Here is a 22,921-nt window from a genome sequence, read left to right on the forward strand (position 1 = left end):
CAATGAAATTGTGGTAAGTCAAAGATTGGGGCAAGGTTATGAAGTCATTACGAAAGCTTTGGGGGTTTTCCCAGGAGCACAGTGTGTTTTCGATAATTGTGAAATGGAAGAAGTTTGGAAGCATCCGGACTCTTCCTAGAACAATGGAGGTGATTGAAACCGAACGGTCACACTAACAGAGCAGTCCTCTACAGAGGCGGGGGGACCCTGCTGGAAGGATGATCTCAGCAGCACTCAACTAATCAGGCCTTTAAGGTAGAGTGGCTAGATGGAAGGTGCTTTAAGTAAAAGGCATATGATAGCCTCCTTGGAGTTTGTTAAACAGTGCTTAAAAGACTGAGAGCACTGGGGAAAATAATTTCCGTGGCGGCCTGATGATATAACAACCCCTTTGAGCAGAACTCTTAACACTAGCAACGACCAGGCACTGCTCATCACCTGGCTAATATCAGCCCTATAAGTGTTGCATGGTGGTTGGACCATCATAACACGGTGGAGGGGCAGGGACAGGGAGAAAGGTCGGAATAAGGGGAAGGACGAATGCAGCCAAACACCGCTCCAAAGTGCTCGTGACCTGAAACTGGGGTAACAATTCTCCTCTCTGCACAACGATGACCCGAGGCGTACAGCCAAGACATCGCTTGAGTGGCTCGGGGACAAGTCAGGGACTGTCCCTGAGTGTCCGAGACAAAGCCCATCGAGCGTCTGTGGAGAGACCTGAAGATTCACAGACGTTTCCCATCCAGCATGATAGAGCCTGACAGGTTCAGGCCTGCAGATTTTAAAAGAAATCTAAAAAAAACGGTTTCACTTTGGCATTATGAAGTATGCACTGTAGATTAATGGGCGTAAAATGTCAATTTTCAAAATGTACAATTAAATCTAGAAGACAATAAAGTATGTTTAATGAAAGGCTGTGCATATTTTGTGAAGCCACAGTTTATGTTGTTTTCTTGATATAACTATACAAATTATATATTTGAATTTGAATTAGCGTTCAATAATAATCATATGTTTTTAGCTTGTTTTTTCCGTGTCTGACAGCCAAGGGTTTCCAGTTGAAATGATTCAAAGCTAAATATCAATGAGGCTCAGACTCAACGTGCATTAACCAGACACAAGGTGTTGTACTGCATAACGCTACAGTCTGGAGAAGAATAATGTTGTTTTGCAAAGACACCATATTTCAAAATTGTTTACGGCAGCTTTGCCAACTCGGGGTTGACAAAAGACACTGGGGTACACACAAAAAGTAAGAGGACATGTCCTGTTCATTAGGACAAGGAGGAAGAGGCAAATTCTTGGGCAGGACGTAAAGAGAAAACAACCTGTGATATTCCACTCATTGCCAAACCTTAATACATCACATCTAAAGCTCTGGATCTAAAAGGAAATAAAAAGTACCCTGAAATTCAGACATTTTCAAAAAGGCATAATAAAAGTCACAGTTAATAATAATATTATTAACCTGCCTGTAATTATGCCCGGTCACGGATTCATGGCTGTTTATAGCCTCTTGCTTAAGTGCATATTCTGTGCTCTGCGACTGTTCAACTCAAACTCCCACTCATATCTGGGTGGGAGCTTCTGATACGTTACTTTATAAAAGATATCATCAGAGAAAATGGATGTTATTTCATCTCCTCTCAGTTTGTCTTATTGTATTCACTTTTACTCGTTTACTATATTGACTTTTGCTGCTCTGGCACGGGCCCAAACCACTCAAGTCAATTTAAGCTTCAGTGTGCATTTTTTTTTAAACCTCCAACACAGCCTATCTTTCTCCTGTTTGTTAAAAAAAAATAAAAAAATCCTAATGATCCCCATGACGTCTCCAAAGGCAACCAAGCCCAAAGCCACTCATCATTTCATATTCACTATTACCGGACTACAGGCTATTCTTAATGCTTATTATGTATTATTTTACCATTGACTGCAACCTCTCCTGCGAACATTACGCCATTTTAACATTCGGAACAATTTTGTTACTCTATATTTTTGGACAAATTGTTTTAGCTACTTTAGCGACAAAGGCCACACTAGTAACCTCCATAAAACACCTCCATAATCTTATGTTTGTTTGACCAGTGGTTTTATAGTCCTTTTAAGGTCTTCTACTTGTCCGTTTTTTCCAAAATAAGTGCCAAAAATTTATAGATTCGGAACAGCTGATAGAACGTTGTGTTTGCAATGTGGACATGTTCAAGGGCAATGCCGGAGTCAAGCTGTAAACCACAGGGCTGTACGCATGTGTGTGTGGTTGTGTGTAAGCACTGATGTGCTGTACACAGTACTCGTAAACAACACGGCAACACAGGACCAGACAGGACGCCAATCAAATCAATGCAGGTGTGTGTGTGTGTGTGTGTGTGTGTGTGCGTGTGTGTGCCTGATCGCTGGATCAATCCACAGAGAGAAGAGGTTGACAGAATAATGACCTGTCCTCTGTTTTCATCAGCCTTCCCTCTCTCTTTCTCTCTGTAGCCATATTCTCTTCTTTTTTCCATTTCCCCCCGTTGGCTCTCCTTTTCTGCTCACATACACATCTCCCTCTCCAGTCATCCCTCACGTATTCATCTTTTCCTCCCTCCCTCTCGTGCTGTCGCACTGGTCCAGGAATAACTCCTCTCTGTTTGCCTCTAATCTCACATATTTCCCCTTCGCTCCATCCTTTCTTCATTTTACTGCCATCCACACTCATCCTTCATTCCCCTTTTGTTGCAGATCGCCTTTCTTTTTCCCTTTTTATAAAATTCTCTTTTCAAGCGACCCCGGCTCCAGCCCCAATAATTCAAACAGTCTTTTCTTTGATGCATCATTCATGGTTTTGTTCCCTAATGCACTCTGGATCTCTTTCACAGCCACACTATCAAATCTTCATCATCGGCTTTTATCTGGTGTTCCAGCTCTCCCCTCCTCAGCCCCACCTCCCCTCCTCACCCCCCTTGTAATGTCTTGCCTTGGTTCCTCTTGCTGCTGCTGCTGCTTCTGCTGCATGCGTCTTGCCCCTTTCTATTTCTATCCATGCAGCAAAGCTCCGTCTCTCACTTCAACCCTGCTCTTTCAACCCTTTGTTTTGTGCTTCCCCCCTCCTATCGCCTTCTCATTCCCTTTTCCATCACTTTCACTTTTCTCTTCCATTTCTTCCTCACTCAGCCACCCCTCCTCATCTTTTCCATCCAACAGCAAACACACATAGCCCCTTCCTCCTCCCTTTCCTCCTCCCCCCCTCTCCTTTTCTCCCCTTTCTGTCCGTCTGTCATTCCCTGAGGTGAGTGGCTGAGTGCTAATGCCCAGGTCTCGGTAATGGGATAATCCTTTACATCAGAGCAGCAGCAACAGTCAGGCTACACGTCGCTCTCTAAAAGCCATCCTTATCATTGAAATAGGGCTTTAATCTCCGCATCACGCAGCATTCACGCGCCAAAATGTTTGCACAGATACACAGACACATATCCATAGACTGACCAAATGTCTCATTGTCAAGGCCCGGCCGCGATCCAGATCCCATTTTGTGTCTTATCGGCTGAGCGCCGCTATCACATAATGTTCCTGCGCCGCATTTACCTGCAGATTAACATGTAGCCTATGGGATGTTTATCCTCGCTGCACCGCCGTTAAGAAGCATGTATGTTGTGTGGCATGATGGAGCAAAAAAATGTAAGTACCGCAGAAGGTAGATATCCAGCCCGAGGCCGTTAAACTACAGTCACATCGGTCTTTAAGTGCAAGACAAATGTATTTGTTACAGCGTGTGCAGGTACAGTCACATTATTTTGCTGCCAGGCATTTGTGGCTTTTCTGCAGCGTCAGTGTGAGGTGTTTATAACCCTGATGCACCTATGCTATTACACACACACACACACACACAACACACACTCTCAGATCTATTCCTGCCCGAGCTGAAACATCTGGGCCCCACAAATGGCAGCGGCGTCTGGGGAGTGGTGATGTGTTGCTTTGACTGTCCGTGTCCACCTGTGCCCAGAAATAGCTTGAAAAACACAATCTCTCTGCAACACCTGCTTTGGGTCTTACGTAACTGTAAGCAGAGACCACACAAAAAGGAGCAGCTAGAATGGAGGAGGTTCGAGGCGAAATGGATCGGGAATATAGGAAGAGCCTGAGCCAGCGTGGAGCATAGTGTATGTGACTAGGAGTCTGCAATATGATGCTATGTAATGGTGTGTATAAAAATCATTTAATCTCATTTACTCTCATTTGTTTGTGTTCTTCCACATGGGACGTAAACAGGCAGGACATTGGTATGAAGGCAACACGAAGAATTATGGAGGGAATTCTGACAAACGTTTTGGGTATGAAAAGTCCCACAAGGACCAAAAACACGTACTTTGCAAATACTACTTAAGCTACTAAAGATAAACATGGTTAGGCTTAGAAAACCCCACTGTGCTCGTGGACAAAATAAATCTACTGTCAGTAAAGCTTGTGCAGTGGTTTATAGTGTAACAATCTGGCTCCCCCTCCTACTGTAGAGGATTTTGAGATAATTACGCCTCACCACTGCTACCTTATATTGGTTTGCCAGGAAAATGTACAACATAATGGTTTATTTAATGTTTGAAACAAAGACCAATGCTGCCATTTTTCTAGTGAGGACAGTCTCACATTGGAATAATAATCTCCTGAGACAAAGCGTTGACAACTCTCATCGCACTCGATACAATTTCAGCGTAATTGGCTCCTGTATTTCTTCGCGGATTGTTTGCGGGAGCACTTTTTCCAATGCGGGATGACGTACTGTATTAACAATCACAATATATTAAACAAAAATGTATAAAGAGTGGTGGTAGTAGTAAAGATGACAAACATGTGTGATTGTACTAACACACTCCGCCTCATTTCAGGTGGAGGTCCGGACGTGACTTTTTAGAGGGAACGCTAATTTTTTCCTTGATGACAAAGGTGCAGAGGTGTAATGCATTGTCACTGCGATTCGTGCAAATGATTAATAAACCAGCCATTGATGAGACTTTTATCCCGCGAAGCGATGAATAGATGCACGACTTCATTGTATCACTTAAAAAGCATTGAAAAGGGATAGTGTAATGTGGTTTTAACATGTGTATGCGAAGGTATGTGTAGTCAAGTGTGTTACCGTGAGAGCATGTTCCATCGAGTGCATCCATCTGTGTGTGTGTGTGTGTGTGTGTGTGTGTGTGTGTGTGTGTGTGTGTGTGTACATGGTAATTTCATCATATAATACTTGCAGAAAGCATCGTTCCTGCTTGAGTGAGTTTAATGTGTGCAGACTGTGTGCGAGCATGCTTGGTGCGTCTGGACACGTTTCCCGCACATTTCTTTCTTCGCAAATTCTCAAATGATCTTGTATTCCCATGAAAGCACTTTGGAAATCATGGTGTCCAAATGCGTCCCAACATTTGTGCAGAAAGAAGGGTGTGATTTCAATTGTTTTTATGTCTAAACCCGACCCAAGTCTGGCAAAGCAGCGATGCAGTTATTGTTACCATGGTCACAGGCTGCCTGATTACACCCGTGGGCATCTTGTAAATGACAGTGAAATCGATTTTTTTCTATAAGCTCCAGGTAAATTGATTTAAAAACGCAATGGTCTAATATTTATTGCCTGCCGCTTGCCTGACATGACCGAGCAAAAACAGAATTTCAAATTTTTTGTCCGAAACCCGGCCCAGCGCTCGAGCTCAGGTAGCACATCGCTCAAGTCTCACGGCCCTCGCTTTCCCTCTGGCTCTGCCTCCTTTCCATCATTCTCACAAGGATTCTTTCATACATTCCTTCATCACAGCAGAGAGCCTCTTTATATGTTGATGGTGCTTTGCTTGTCGTCCATAATGGGTCGCAAAGAGCCGACAACTGTCTCACACCAGCTACTCCATCAAACGAAGGATGATTCCAGGCTTCTGCCAGGGTCTGTACCCATCATGCATTAGTTCCAGGGAACATGGTAAAGTGTATGTGGCGCACAGCAGGGAGGTGGTGGAGGGTTAATCTATCCAAAGTCCTACATAACCACACAGGGAGTTTGACTCTTAAATTGAGTGGAAGTGATTTAGGGTGAAAAAGTCAAAAATGAATAAGTTGTGTGATGTTCTTGAAACAGAGGGGAATGAAATCCACACGGGCAGAACAAAAGTGAATAAAAATCAAATGCTACTGTGTTGCTAATGTGGGTGTTTTGAGAGAGGATATTCTCAGACGTGTTTGAAAATAGGGAACACCAGAGGGAAAAGACTGCAATGAAAAAAAGCCCTCCCCCCCCCGTACCGATGCTCAGCACTTACAGCTGGGCTGGTGAGGCTGACGTCAGCTGAACGGAGCTTTATGATGATGACTGGCTGCAAGTCATAATTTACCACTGCTTCACTGCTTCCAGGTTGAGGATAATGGTGGGGATTAAGGTACCCTAGATGGAGGGGGAAGCTTTTTTTTCAAAGAATCATGCGTCTTGAAGCCTGATCTCACGAGGCCCTTCATACAGAAGCTCACACATGACATGAGGTCTTATTTGAGAGAAGCTCTATATATGCACCTTCCAGCAGTGCAAAGGTCCAATATGTATGGTCCTTTGAAGGTCATGCTTTCTTTCCTCAGAACTCTGCATTGAAATCATCTACATTTTTCAAGGATGCATAAATACTTCCAACAGAATGCACTGTTGGGTAATGTATTATTGATCAAGAAAGAGCTTTAACTGTGATCATCATTTGCTTCTCTATTCAACTTGTTTTTCAAATCAGATCAAGCTGCTCCTTGTCTGGTTGTGGTGTCTGAAACGATAATACTTCAAAACACTGCAATGCTTTCTGCTATTCATATTCTGCTATGTGTCAGTTACACTGTAAAATAATTAAATCTATATTTTTTTCCATATGGGGTCTCAAATCGAAGAGGTTCCTTACCAAACTAAACTGGTTCGAGATGAATACAGGCATCATTGCAGCCCTGAGCATCACTGAATCTGCAGAGCTGAGCAAAAAGGACTTCATTTCCATGGAAACCCGAAATTGCACAGGTGATGAAACCACTGAATGTCATTAGGATAAAGCTTATTAACAGGGACCTGGTAAATAATGGCTGTAAATACCATTCCTTATAGGTGAGAATGCATACAAACATGCTGCCAAGCTGAGGGGACTGACAGGTATGCTAGTGATTCTCTGTAGACTCCGTCACCCCTGGGATGATTTGGTTGGTGTTAAACGCCGCACCCCCTCCTCCCGACAAGCCCCATGTGATGGTGTCATCACTGACCTTGACTCGTGGAACCCTCGGGAACCATTTTACTCTAATACGCAAAACCACAATGTTTAACTTGTTCCCTGCTCGGCTCTGACTCTAAATCCCTGTCTGTCGCGACCGACCTTGAAGTCTGGCTTTGACAAGAGAAATGTAATAGCATTATAACAGTTGTACAGAGAAGACTTGTGAGCCAGAGAGGGCACATGGGAGATCAGATTATTCCCTTAAAAACATATTCATTCTTATGTAAAGTGCAGTGACAGCTATAGTGAAATATGCCACAGGCTGGTAAACCTGCTTGTGTCCTTGCGTGTGTGCATGTGCCTGACAGGCTGAGCCATGGGAGCCACTTGGGCACACAGGAGTCAAAAGTCCTGCATTGTACAACAGAGTGTGGGCAGAAAACAATGAGGACAGTTCTCCTCCACGGAGCTTTAGGCTCTGAAACTCCCCCAGATATTAAGAGCCGCTGATAAAAAGCCACTGCTGTACTTCATTTTCAATATATGCTGAGGAACCACACACACGATTTAGACAATTTAGATTGGGTGCATTAGAGGGAGTGCTGTGTGTGTGGGTGTCATACACATACAGTATACACATGGAGTCCTTATTCTTTTCACCTGCAAGTAAACAGCTTCTTCAGCTTCTTCACCAAAATGAGAATATTGTGCCCCATGGTTTACACGCCCCCCCCCCCGGCAGCACCACTGCATTGAGGTGCATTTCTGCACGGCATAATTATACATTCTGGATAAATTTGGGTGTCGCTTCTTCTGCAACAAACACCACGTTCTGTGTTAATCGTGTTGTGTGTGGCAGGTGAAATGCGTACACACAGAATGTTTCAATATGTGTGTGGGAAATGCGTGCCTCGTAAATTCTAGAGCGAATCAAACAAAGTAATCCCTTCACTAGGACCTGTTCAGGTCCTTATAACTTCTGATTGCTGTTGGTGTTTATTGTTAAGGTGCAATATGAGCACTGGCCAGCAGGGGAGTGGGGAAGGAGGACACTTCGACAGGGCACTCGGCACAGTCAAAGGCAACCCGGGCCTAATGTTAAGATTTTGCCAGGGCGTGCTGCTACGTTTGAATGTTACCAGCAGAAACAATGTGGTTAGGTAAAAATATTTCCTCGGCTCTGCTTCATGTGAGTTTCACTGTAAACGTTCTTGTCCCCGTACTCTTAAAAAGAGAATATTTCTCTATGCATTCCCCTCTGCAGTTTGCCAAAGCCTTCTGTCTTTAACTGACCTCCACAAGCACAAACATAGCTTTTGGCTCAGCACATATTCCCATCCCTGGCTGTGGCCCTAGCAGGACACCTTGGGATGTGAATGAATCATGTACCAGTGAGCCAACCCTTTAAATAAAACCATCCACCCACCCCGAATCAGATCATTGCTAGCACATGTTCTTAGTTCAGATCCATTTAGCTCTGCTAAACACTCCGTTAGGCAAGGAAAAAACTTGACAGGGGGCAAAGGATGTAATGCACCATGAGGCAAGGCTCAGATAAAACATTACCGACACAGGAGAGGATGAGGGTGAGGAGGATTTACAGTAAGCACAGAGGAAGTACAGCAATGGCTGCCAAAAGGATGACAACCCAGAGATTCAGGGACAAACATGGAAGAAATAAGGTCTGATAGTAATAACAGGAGTGACGGGACTAAATGAGAAGGAGGAACACTGAAAGTGGTCGTGATGAGAGGACGGAAATTTAAAGGGTATAAGTGATGTAAACAGGAAAAAGAGTCAAAAGGCAGGATGGAAAGGGAAGGAATAGGCAAGAGGATGCTGGGGTGGGGTTGGGGGTTATAGAGGCCTCCCTCCATAATGATCTCCGAGATCCTCCTAATTGGGCAAATCTCTGAGCAGGCTCCCTGCACCGTGCTCTGGAGAACAGGTCAGACAGAGAGCAGGAAGGGGGAAACATTTACAGACACAAGGGGGGTGCCATGAAAAGGTTGAGCTTTGTGAGTCTAATGAATTGAGGGGTTCTACAAGAGCAGTATTGACCTCCACCCAACTCCCCGCTCCCTTTCCACACTCCGGCTTGCGCTAGCCTATTGTAAATTTATGAGGCTGAATCGACGGAAATTTTTCAAAACTACATTTGGCTTTAGATGATAACACAACTGAGGCTTAGCGGGGCCCAGGGACCTTATTTGTAACAGTGAGGCCAATGGAAGAATGGCTCTGGGCGAGGGGTGTGAGAGAAGAGTGCTCTATGAGGGCCAGTCCACTGAACTAATTTATGAGCATCCTGATCAATTGGTTAATTAAGTGGAGCGAGGAGAAAATGAAGAGGGCAGGGGCTGGTCTGAGCAGCCAGTGGCAAAGAGGGAAGGGGGAGGGATGAGAGGCCAAGTGGGCGGAGGTGAGGAGGGTGACAACGAGAGAGGTAAACAGATTTTGGCAAGTAAAGATTTGGAGCCCACTGGGAGTCACATTCCCGTGTGTCTGCTTAAATAAATTGATTGATTGACCATGTGGTAATGAAAAGCTAGTGATGATTCTGAACTACTGGCTCACCTACTAGAATCGATACCACACCACCTCTTCAGATTTGTCAAAGTCTTGCTAAATAAGACATCCAGAGCACAATCTGTGTTTCAGTCTAGCAGAGACCTTTGGAAAATCAATTCAGATATTTACTTGTCAACAACATCTCGATACGAGGAATACATGTGCCAAGCACACATATACTCATCAACTGTTCTGACACAACACACACCTTTACAGCGGTTCTGGGGAACGGGACTCAGGGATAGAACTCATCCGTTGAAATGTATTTATTCCCCTCAAAAGGGGAGGATGAGGCAGTTAAGGAAAAAAATAGGGCCAGGAAATCCTGCTGACTTGCAGCCTTCCGAATCGACAGCCCATTCTCCCATCCCTGTCTTATGTCCAAGTCCCTGGAGTTTCAGACCAAATGCAAAGAGATTGTTTCATGTCAGTACCGGGGGTGCACCAGTTGCTTTCTTCCCAGGTCTTTGTCTTTGCAGAAACAACTGCACTCCACCCCATTCAGCCATCTACAAGCAATACTCTCAAACATATTTTCCTGTGAAGCGATCTCACCACTCATTAGCCTTTAGCGATAGCGTGTGATCAAGGTTACAGTCCTTAACCCTAGACCCTATTTTTCTTCCTCTAATAGTGAGCAGTTCTCTTCTTTACATCCCAACATCCCTGCATTATTTACAATTACAACATATAGTTTGCCTTTCAAATAATTTGCAATCATATATTGCCTTCTAAATTTACACATGTTACCACAAAACATGCAGTCTTCTTCTTTGAACTTTTTATTCCATCCTTCTTACTCCTTAGGTAGATACCAGGCAGTCCGAAGGGACATATGAAGGGCAGTGCACAGGGGGGATGAGTCATTTTCACCAAGACACTGTAGCCTGAGGGTGGCAGATAAGTGCACTCAATAAAGTGCGGTACAAGTCAGAACACTGACATTTATGTCATTGATGTTATATCCTATAGCCACGGTGCTGTGAGCTGCTACCTGTGAAAGTATAGCCTTTGAAAATCTGCTCAAGTGGGGTGTGTGGCCCAGGAGGGATCCACACAGATTGGAAATTAGCCCCTCTTTGCTGCTACCATTTGTCAGCAGAAGAATTGCTTCAGCCTTGAGAGACAGTGTGAGGAGTCACAGATGAATGATTCAACCAGCATGCATTGTTTTCTATGAAGGATGGAGAATACAAGTGCTGCATCCTTAAATATTAAGACAAAAGGAAAGTGCCTGTAGTTAAAATAAATCATAGGCGAAAGGCGTGGCGAAGGGTTTGAGGCATCTGCAGCACCTCTCCCTGCAGTGTGTGTTTGTGTGCCCACGTGAGTGTGTGTGTGTCATCCTGAGGGTTCGTGTTTTCTTTGTTTGATTGCGACAGTAACAGGGACAATCATTGCCTGCTTGGCATCGTCGAGCGCAAAAGCGTAACGCCGCCGTTCCGCTGCTCATTCATCACTGTCGCGCTTTCGTTTCCAAACCAATACACACACACACAAACACATCCATAGTCTCGTAAGGGCCTGTCAAATAAGAGACATCCTAATTCACTACATAAGAACAACCTTATTCTTTTCATTAGCATCCGCCATCGCGACAGTTAAAGCCCAGCAGCTTAACAATGCATCAACTGGAGCTCGACGGCATACGGAAGTACTTGAAACGCTCCATTTGTCGAGAGGAGGAGGAGGGGCCGGGGCTCAATTATTAAAGTAAGGTTGAGGAGATGGCGTGCAACTGCGCTCACATGCATGCCTTCACAGTAAATATCTGCACAGGAGAGGAGGTGGAGAGGGGTATGTTGCTGAGAACAGCTCATCCATAGCTCCTCCAGGCTGCGGTCTTAACAGCGGCACCAACCCCTGGGAGATCGACAGCCGCGACGAGTATCTCAGCATCCTCAAGTGTCGCCATTAGCCGGCAGCTCTAGCCATGCCTCAAACCCAACCACTGCAACCCACCGTCACTTATGTCAACACATGGACATCAAATGGATAACAGCCTAGCCGGTACTATGGGACAGCCACTGGCTATATCACCACGGAGGCTCATTATGTTTGACTGACTGAGACCAGCGCTCAGTGTGTGCGTGTGTGTGTGTGTGTGTGTGTGTGTGTGTGTGTGTGTGTGGAGATATGTGTTTTATAACAACCCTCATCATTATACAGTGCAGCCACAGTGATAACACTTCAGCTTGTTGGCCAGCACAGCCACTACTGCTGCTACTTCCTTTGCCAGCATTACCATTAAACTGGTCCTTTTCTAGCTAGTTGTTAGGGCTTCTGCTGACAGCTCATGCTAATATGTGTGGCGGTGTGTCAGCCCACACTAATGTACGTGCAACAGCAGGGGAGAGGAAGCATACAGCAGATGCTAGGAGTGCAAAGTAGAGATGACGGTGTAATGTTTGTGGCTTCTCTCTCCCTTTTCGGTCTCCCTGTTGCGCGGCACACTCCTTCACAGCTCGCGCGGCTGAAACACCCTCCTATTTGCTCTTCGGCTCGCCTCCCCTGCTCTTTTCGATTTCTTGTGACATCCGCGGCCACTTGCCTTTCAGAGCACACACTCTCTCCTCCTCCCTGTGTAAGTGTCTGGGGTAAGAGGGCAGGGATAGTGGCGCGCCAGGCCGGCCGTCTCCAGCCACGTTGACCTAGAGCTTGTTTGCGAAGCTGAGGGTTTACTGTGGGGTTCTCGGAAGGATGTGGCTACTCCTGACCTTGAGATGCTGTCAATGCTCTAACTCACTCCATCTGTCTGCATCCCCGTCTATGGTGAAATGTAACATGCGGTGAGTGGCTGTAAGTCAAAGATGCACCGCAATGCTGTGTTGTGAGACGCTGTAATGAACAACACAAGAGGAACAAAAAACGTTTCTTTTTCATAAACGCATTGATCTCCAAAGTTATGTTGCTGTGAGCTTTGAGTATAAAATCCCCGGTCTATAAAAAGGCCCGCAGACGGGGATTAAGGGCAAAAAATTAAGCACACAGGTACAATTCCTGCGGATGCACAAGACAAATGCAGGGAAGACCTCCACTATGCCAGGGGGATGAGCTGCACCACTCAGAGCAACATGGATTCTGACTGCCAGTCAATCGGACTTGCCAGAAAGCAGGATATATTTAATCCCGGCGGTTGCTGACTCCAGCACTGTTGATTCCATCAAATCTATATCTTGCTTTCTATTCAGGGCCTGACTCTGCAACACAGAAGAATGAAATCCCATTGAAGCCTTGCACCTCTATTATAAATGGAATTATAAAAAAATAAAAAATAAATCACCCAGCAGAGATTTTAATCTTTCCAGGTTTTCTGTTGTCAGAGGGAGTGTGGAGCCGTATCCAGCATCGTGCAATGTCAAACTAAAGAGGGGAGCTAAAGCAGTCCTGGGCTAGCTGGTGGATGTTCTGGGTGGTTTCGTCTTCACACCGTCCCCGTGTCTTTCTTTGGCTTTTATCGCTTTGAAGAAAAGAGTGAATGTTCATTGATCTTAGCTGGTGGTCAGCCTGGTTCTAGCAGAGGGCGGGAGGAGTGCTGATGTGACGGTTCCCGCTGCAGTTGGTTGGAAAATCGGGAAGCAAATATCTGGGGGTTTTCTTTTCCTTTCGATCAAAATGTGTCAGAAAGCGTCCGACCTTGATCTAACCTTAATGAGCCCCCTGGGGACACTACAGCACTGTTCGCCTCTGGTTGTGGGACGCTACGGGAGTCTGAAGACAAAAGAAGACGGATGCAGAAATGCGTGGAGAGAGTGTACAAGAGAAACTGGGAGCGACAAGCAGAGGAACTAGAGTAAGACTGAGGCAGAGGGAGCAAAGAGGGAGCTGAGACAAGTAATGGCTCTAACCCCTCGTCTCCATCTTGCGCCCCAGAGAGCAAAGACCTCATTCAATAGGCACAGAAAAAGAGGAGAGAGGGGCCACTGTGGAGGGACTGTGGGAGACTAGCACACTAAGAGAATCGCAACAAAACAGACACACTGACAGACTGAGCAGGGAAGATGGAGGTACTTGTCTCAGGCGACAATCCTCAAAAATATAATCAAATCTTTTAGCTTCCGTCTTTCAATAACTCCAAAAGCAAATCAATAGCATTTAACGCAATATACGCAAAGAATACATAGTATTACCCAACGCTTCCTTTCCTTCACTGCAGAAAAAGTAAATAAGACATGTTAAATGCTTAGGTTCGCAGATTGTGACAGTAATAAAATATTTGATGATAACGATTTCATGTCAGGATTCTGCACAGCACCGGAGAACATTGTTTACTGGGCTTTATCATGAAGGGAAAAAATGCATCCTCCAGCAATTTGGACATTGCAGCAGTCGATATGGTGATGTCAGTTGTTTTTTTGATTAATTCTGCAGCTTGAATATAAAAGGACACATGCTGGAGCACAAGCACTCACCAATGAAAACAAAACACGAGCCTGAGGTTTAAAATCTTTGCAGGGCTTATCCGTCCAAAAAGATGCTGCCATAGCAACAACACACACTCCTGGCAATAGAAAAAAAGCTGCCAGGCTTCCTTTGAACCAAATGAATGAGTTGGCCACAAATGGAGAGAGAAGAGAGACAAATTAATACATGAATGAGGAATAAAGGCACCAAAGGAGTCGTGCAGAGTATATGGTGTTACAGAAGCATGTACACTTGGTGTACGCGGCGGAGGGAAGTAGTCCAAAAGTCGATTTAATTTAATGGGGAGAGATCGGTTGCCTGCACATTACAACAAACACATGTAAAAGACTGGGTGATTGCATGGGGACACTGGGGCTCAAGGAAGAAGAACAGCTTGTTGTCAATTACCTGAGCCTTGAGATATAAAAAGGAGCATCAATTATGGGGTTATTCCGTTAAAGTACAATATATAACTTCGGCCACTAGGGGTCTCTCAGTCAAAAACAATAACAGAAGACCTAGTTTGAGGATGTGGCGAAGCAGCATGGGATCATGGGAGTTGGTGTCAAAATCTACCTGACGCCACTCATTTTCATGGCTGAGAGTTTTATTCATTTTGTGAAGCAAACAGTGATGAATAATCGTGATCCATTACGAGTGACCGATGAAAAATAGCTCACTGGCTAACTGACAAGCAATGTGTTTCTCCTCCGTCATACGTCGCTAGCCAACACCAGCAAAGTCACAAGTAAAGTAGATATGACGCAATTCAAAAGGTGCCAAAAATAAAACCTCCCGTTACCATGAATAAAATTTCTATTCGTAATAACGAATTGTTGCATATTATATCTTTAAAAGGTTATATACATGATATTCACTGCCACAACTCCAGCCTCTCTGAGGCCACAGCTCCGCCCACAGCTCTGTGCTCTCAGCAAGGTGTAGTGAAGCCCAGGTCGCCCCCTACAGGCACAACAAGAGGGATGACTGAATAAAGAAACACGAGAACCAAAAAACAAACAATCCAGCCACAGCCATTAGCCCGTGCTAGCATTGCCATGCTATGCCCTACAACACTGCTGGCAGCAATTTCATTTTGGCAATTCAGTCAAATGAAGAACATGTTTTCTTCAGTGGAGGAATTTTAGAAAGTCGCTTCGTACTGGACCCGCTTCATAGTCGTGAAGAGGGCTAACAATTTCACAGGGAGGGACTCACATGTACTAAAATGCACACGCACCAAACAGAAGAACAGAGGTAAGCACTCAGGACATCATTACTCCACTGTAAATTTAATTATAATAGCTATTATAAAAAAGTTGTTTAGTGCCATATTATTCTTTAAAATCTCATAAATTTAAGATTTTAAATTGCTTTATTTTCTACTTGGGAGGCAGAGAAAACTAAAATGTGTTCACAGCAACAAGCACATGTCGTGGTTTCTGTCAAAAGATTGAACAGCCACTCACATCCAAATTAGTCCCACTGAAATGTTTTTCTCCCAATGTTGTGTGTTCATTAAGTGTGTGTCGGTATAACACACTGCCCCCAGTCACCTCTTCTAAACAGATCCCTCAAATCTGCAAACAGGTTCCCACAAATATTCAACATTCTGCCAATTATACAACGGCTAACTGTGCAGTTTGTCACAATGGAACCGTCAAGTTCGGCTGAAAGGTAGAAGACTACTTCACGACGGTGGGGGAAATAAAAAATAAAACTCTGCCGCCAGCTCTGGAAAGTAATTTCTGCACCTTCAAACAGATTTCTGTAACAGAAGGAAGATATGATCAACAGCGCCTCCCTGAGGACTTGTATGTTCAGCCAGCCTTGGCTTGGCTGATTCATTTCGACTTTGCTTAACAAACATTTAATTTCACCAGCATTTCTCACATGAGTCTCCAGTCAACAAGTCGGCTGCCATTATCCTGAAGACTTTTTATCTTTTTTTTTTACACAGATGACATTTCTCGGCTAAAATTAGCTCCACAGTCAGAGAACATCCTGACCAGCCCGGGAGCCTGCTGTCGCCGATTTACCTGCGATAAAAAAAGAAATCGCGAGGGACAAAATTAGCAGCAGTTAAACGAACAAGTCGGGGGCTGCTGACGACTGTGGAAGTGTGAGTGTGTGGGATTGTGATGACCATTTAGATCCCATCCTGTCACAACACTGGCCTGCATCTGTTGACTGCTTAGTGACCCGCGCTGGGAGCCATCAATCTACCCAACGACACGCTCTGAGCGCCTCGGTCCCATCTGCCTCCAGCTTTGCTGCACCTTGCCCAGGATGGATGGCACTCAGCATTGGTTTCAGGGGCCTTGGATGCATTTTCGTTCGGACACACAGGGAAAATTAACAAATGTTTGCATGCAGGATGCCCCCCCCCACACACACACACACACATCAAATGGTGTTTCCAGGCCTCCTTGACTAGGCTACCCGTTCTTCGAGTTTTTGTAAGCTTAAAGCAACTCAGCCACTGACCCCAAATGTATTAACCAAACATGGCATATTATATTACTGCAGAAATTCTCTACGCTACAATGTCTCCCCCCCCCCTACTCTTCCATTTTTTATCCCCTTTCTCTCTCAGGCACGAATGCCCGCAATCGCTCTGCACACTGCGTGAGCGGGCCACCTTCATCCCCCTTAAACATCTCCACGCATCCTCAAACTTCCCAGCCCGCCGCCATCGAGATAAATAACAGCTCCTCTGTGACAACATCTATTTAGCGCGAGGACAGCAGCACATTTTTCTCCATTAAAAATGCTTCCTCCCCCCCCCCACAGAGATGTCCCTATCTGCTTTACAGGGCTCGCTGCCTAAAACCGAGGGGAGAAGGTGAGCGGAGCCGAACTGAGATGAGCTGAGCTGAGTGGAGCGGTCCTCCCTTTCTCGTCGCCGCAGATAAGAACAGAGGTCTTCTTGTCCCTGCTGAATTCTATCATCTAGCAGGGCCTGCCGATCCGAATGCCCCACAACACCAGCCACAGCATATAAATGCGGCCCATTCTTCGTGCTCTCTCTTTGTGTGTGTGTGTGTGTGTGTGTGTGTGTGTGTGTGTGTGTGTGTGTGTGTGTGTGTGTGTGTGTGTGTGTGTGTGTGTGTGTGTGTGTGTGTGTGTGTAGGGGTGCTTTTAGGGAATATGTTCTCATGGCCATGGCGTTTCCTGGGGTCTTTGGAGTACAAAGACCCCATGAAAGATGCTCCTATTAAGTTGAGGGATGATTGGACCATTGAAGGGGGACTTTTGTGAGCGTGCAGCACTCCCAACATCTGTCTGCAGCACAGGCGAGTTTGCTGGCAAAAAATCTCCCTTTCACTCTTGTCCATTTCACTCTCCCTCCAGACAAACGCACACAATGACAGAAATGATCACCGGCCAGCGATCCGAGCATCAACGCAATCTCGGCGAAGGGCCTTTGATTGATGGGCCACAAATTCGGCCTGTTAGGAGCGCGGAGGAATGAGCTCGGGCCTGACTGAATAGCAGCCTCTGTTTGTCTCATTTCACCAGAGGAGCTGCGAGTCCAGGGTCCTCATTAGTGGTACGAGCGAGGGAGGAGGGCTTCATCTTCTCTCACAGACAGGATGGAGGCTTGCCGGCGTGCAGCACGACTCATTCACAGCAGCTCTGACATCGCCACTCAGCAAATTTACACATACAAACACATGCCGCAAAAAAAAAAGAGAGCAACAAACTATGACACGTCCGGGGCAAACTGAAAATGCATCTTGTTCCAGGGTGCTGCTGCTGCTGCTGCTGACAACATGCATCTCCACTCATTTCCCCCCAAAATAGAGTCTACTCTAGACCTACAGGGGTTTGGGGGCTACTGAAAATGCATTTTCTTTTAGGGGGCTGCAGCTGACAACATGTTTCTCCATTCATGTCCCAAAAAAATATAGTCTACTTTCACGATTACAAGGGAAACAAATGAAAAAATATGGGAAACTGACAATGCTTTAACTTTTAGGGTGCTCCCTGCATCCCCCCCCCCCCAAAAAAAATATCTACTTTAGAATGACAGTGTAGGAAACTAATGGAAAATAATGGCATTTTCTTTTAAAGGTGCAACTGCAAACAACGTGTATCTCCATTCATTTCCCCCAAAATAGAGCCCTCTGTGGAATCACAATGTAGGGAAACAAATAAAAAAAACAATAAGAACCATTTGCTGATTGTCATCTCCATTTCGTATATAACCTGTTTTATTTTGCAACTCGGATTTTTCAATAAGAACCATGTTTAAAGCTCAGCCTACCTGTTCCTGACCCACTGGATGGTGGATGGATGCCAGATTCCCACTGATGCCTCCTGGCTTTTTTTTTTAATGTTCCCTTTCCTTTCCTTTTTGACAATTCCTCCTCCTCCTCCTCCTCCTCCTCTTCACTAAACCTTCCTCCCGGCAGTCCAGTAAATGTCAAGTGAGCAAAAACTGTGCCAACACATATATTCACAAAGAAAATCAAGATGAAAATCAAGCACAAAAATATATATATATATATATATATATATATATAAAAAGAAAAGCTAAATAATAATAGTGAGCAAAGATGCCACCGCTTGCAGCTGCAGCTGGTTCAGTCCATGCAGCCGGAGGAGGCAGAATCTCTAAAAACAAAGCTGCTCTGCTGCATCACACACAGCAGGACACGGAGAGATCCCCCATCCGAGGGCAGCGGGCGGTGGGACGCGGAGAAACGGAGGAAGATCTCGGTTCTGCAGGATGACAGTCTCCTCTTTTTATCCACAAAACGACCCGGACGTGTCTGCGGGGACTCAGCCGGCTCGTGTCACCTGTGTCGGGCCAGTGCTCGCAGCTGCGGTCGATTATTAATTTGTTTTGGTGCTCGGTAAATCCTCGGTAAATCCCCGCGGATGAAGGAGAAGCTCCGGGCGGAGCAGCGCTTCCAGCCTCGGTGTGGGGGCGGGCGAACACGGTGCTCCGGCGGAGTCTTTGCGGGACGACGGCGCCTCTGCTGCCGCTGCCTGCCGCTGCTGTGGTCGGCGACCGTGACCGCGCTTCTCTCTCTCTCTCTCTCTCTCTCTCTCTCTCTCTCCCCCTGTCTCTGTCTCTCTCTCTCTCTCCCTCGCTCCCTCTCCCTGCTTCTCTCTCTCTCGTCTGGCACGCGCCCGCAACAAGCACGTCACACGTCGGGGGCGCGCGCCGCAGTGCCGGTCGCCCTGGCAACGCTTTCTTCTGACCTCAATATGGTCGCATCCCTGAACAAAAAAAAGAAATAAATAAAAAAATAAAGGGAACGCGTGCACCTCCGCAGCGTCACGTTCGGTCTGCGGCGGGAACATGTGTGAGCGTCCTCACAGGGTCGGTCTCCATCTTCTCCCGCAGGAGGAGGATGTGGAGAAATCACTGCTCAGGACTTTCATGTTTTTTTTGGGGGGGTTTTTTTCGGCATCCCTCTCCTCCACGTCTGCATCAGCATGACGTCACGGGAAGTTAAAGCGATACCACCCCTTGTGTTTTTCCTCCTCCTCCTCCTCTATCCCTGCATCTCTTCATTCTGCCGCCACCCTTTCATCCGAGCATCCCTCCGTCCGCCCTCCACCTCCTCATCCGTCGTGTGGCTTAACCTCACGACACGGCGAGCATGTCATTCTCCGTTCCTTTAATCTCCCCCAGGCTAGGCTAACCAATGTTAATCACCAGAGGATAAATATCACAACACTGTTCTCAGCGCCAAATGGGGCATTCAAAAGAATTTCATAGTGGTGTCATAGAAGATAAGAATGATTCACCGTACAATAACATGAGGATGCAACACACCACTCCACTTTCACAGGCCTTCTGACTTTCCTAGGGAGTGTTGGCCGCCTTTTATTTATGGTTTTGCTTTAAGGGACACTGAGCATCTCGCATCCAGCACGGCCGAGTCCCCGATCTCATCAATGCAGATGGTAATGGCTGCGCGGCGGCAGCACCTGCTCCCCTCTCGATTGCCGCACGGCCACATGTCTGTCTTATTACCCGGGTCGTAACACGGCCAAACATCTGCTTCAGTCACTCTCCCGCTGCAGAGCCATGTATCTGTGGCCTTGCGCGCTGGGGGAGGACGCCTGCCAGGGAGTCCCAGCTCGCAGGATGACTTTCAAGCTGCTTCCAGACATGCACTCAACTCCGGATAATCTCCGGATATCCTCGAGAGGGGCTGTACATGAGAACGCAAATGAATCTCAGAGTGAGAGGCTAAAATGAAAACTCCAGAGAGTGTCCCAAAGAGCCGGAGATCCTCCGCATGGATTCATCATGGTCGAGCGGGTGTGTTGAAGAGGACACATAGATGCTCACGGAGATGTTGTGAATCTCCTTTGCTTTATTCACGTGTGAAAGGCAAACTCTGGTCGAAGCCCAATTCTGCGGACATTCTCCAGAGGTAATGTCTGAAACCCGGCTTAACCAAAGTGAAATGAGTAACTCCCCCTACACCATCCCACCCTGGCCTGTCCAGACGATGCTCCCAGGCCGCATCTCATTGTAGAGACGATTTACTGCCCTAACATCCATGTGCCGGTTTCATACTCACTAAAAACCCCAGGCAGAGACACAGGCTGCTTCTTCGCTCGTGCGGGGTGAGCCGGGCTGTCGTCGATCAGCCAAAACATCATGTCAGCCCCGTCCGGCCTTTTTTACCTTTGAGCACCTCAGACTAGCTGAGGGCCACAGACGAGGCAGAGAGAGATAGGCCGCCGTGGGGCTGCGGTATCTCAGCCATCAAGACAAATCGTGTGGTGGTGGATGTACATTCCCCGGTGGTATCCCATCGAGCCGAGGTGGTGTGTGTGTGTGTGTGCTTGTTCAGGGGGGATGTTGGTGTCCTACACTTGATAGACCCCTGGCAAGCATCAGAGGTAATGGCCCACAAGGGAGCCCTGACCACCTGAGCCCCCATACCAAGATATATGCACTCAAAGGAGTAAGTACACACACACACACACACACACACACACACACACACACACACACACACACACACACACACACACACACACACACACACACACACACACACACACACACACACACTCTCCTCAGTGCCTGTTTCACTTGACTCCTTCTTGTCTGTCACTGATGCATGACATTGATACACAGTTGCAACCCATGTGTCATGACACTTACAAACCCCATTTCCCTCTCTCTCTCTCTCTCTCTCTCTCTCTCTCTCTCTCTCTCTCTCTCACACACACCCAAAAACACACATATAGGAGGATCTACTGTCAAAAATTGATTATGTAATACAATTCATAGCCCAGACCGGACAAACCAATCACTGGTTCTGAAGAGCTCCTCTCACATTTAATGTTACCTGCAGGCCACTGTTGATCCTCCTACACACTGGGAGAGGTACGGGTGAGGGGAGGGGTGGATACTACACACTGGTCCTTTAACCTAACTGCAATTCACATCTTACCTCTAACCTCAACCAGGACCTCAGAAAAGACCGGGCTTTGGTTCCCATGAGGTCCACTGGTCCTGACAAGGTCAGCGCTTATGCTGGAAAAGGTCCTGAAAAGATCAGCACAAACAGAACACACACACACACACACACACACACACACACACACACACACACACACACACAGATATGATGTATGTTGCGCTAGAGGCCAGCTTGCCCATGTGGAGCCCCAGGGGGGGCTGCTGGTCTGGGGAGAATGCCTCTGCAGTGTTTTTGTGTGTATTTACGCCCCCGGAAAACCATTATAGTACACTTTGCATGATTTGAACAGCTCTGCGGATAAGTGACCAGGCACAAGACCCTTCGATGTGGCCCTAGAGTCCATCGGGCCCCTACAGGCACTCGCCTCAGGCTCCTGACTCTCGGCTTTTCAAAGGAGAACATGCTCCGAAACGATAGAACAGAGCACCCTGCAATTGAAGGTAAGGGTATAAGACTTCCATATGTACACACACACACACACACACACAATGAATATCATGCCACACATGTAAATACAAGCATAAGCATGTGCAGTACACGTACACACACGCACTGTGGGTTTTGATATTCCATCGACAGCAGACTGCAACAACTACATTCTGCAATCGTACAATCAAATCTTTTGTTTGCTCGGAGGTGCAATAATATGTCATTGCGATCTCATAGAGGCATTAACCTTTCGGTCTGAGGCACCCACACTATGCAGAAAGGCCACTCTCTCTCCGCCTAATTTACTTTCCGGCAACCTGATCTATTGAGCACGCCCACAAATCCCCCTCTGTGTTTGCAGACGATGAGAACCTGCACTGTCGCAGAGATTAAGGGAGAATATCAAAGAGAAACAATCATTTGTTTGTTTACGACTAATTACAAGGGCCGCGGTAATGCACACGCTAACCTATTCCCATGTCCTCATTATATGCATAATTACAGACTATCATTTCTCTGCGAAAGTTAACACCTGCAAAGATGTCACAATAGCTGAGGACAAACTCCAGCGAGCGGATGCCAGGAGCTTTTATTTCACAAAGTTGTTTTGGGCTGCAGCACAGTTGGACTGTAGCTTTCCAGGAGAGGGAGAGGAACTGCATGGCGCAAATACGCTCACTCTCCTTCCAGCTTCCCCACTTTGGCCTCATCTTGTCTTCCATGTGTTCTCACCCTTGCACCTTTCAACCTCTCACCCATCGCACCGTGTCTGAAGCTCCTCACGCTGATTTCCCCAAACTTCTCCACAGGTAATCTCTCTTGACTTCGCTTGTAGCTTCACATTTA

At 46.3% G+C, this 22,921-nt stretch overlaps 1 protein-coding gene across 3 annotated transcripts in view; it reads right to left on the reverse strand.

The window, feature by feature from the left end:
- The window catches only part of nlgn2a (neuroligin 2a), a 170,314-nt gene extending 151,057 nt beyond the window's left edge, over positions 1–19,257 (reverse strand). For all 3 annotated transcript variants that reach the window (XM_035148837.2, XM_047338781.1, XM_035148836.2), the window contains exon 1: positions 18,451–19,257. The gene's annotated coding sequence lies outside the window, so the exon portion shown is untranslated. The remainder of the gene's footprint in view (positions 1–18,450) is intronic.
- Between the last annotated feature and the right edge of the window lie 3,664 nt (positions 19,258–22,921).

This window comes from Hippoglossus stenolepis, chromosome 23, assembly GCF_022539355.2.
Source record: "Hippoglossus stenolepis isolate QCI-W04-F060 chromosome 23, HSTE1.2, whole genome shotgun sequence".
NCBI lineage: Eukaryota > Metazoa > Chordata > Actinopteri > Pleuronectiformes > Pleuronectidae > Hippoglossus > Hippoglossus stenolepis.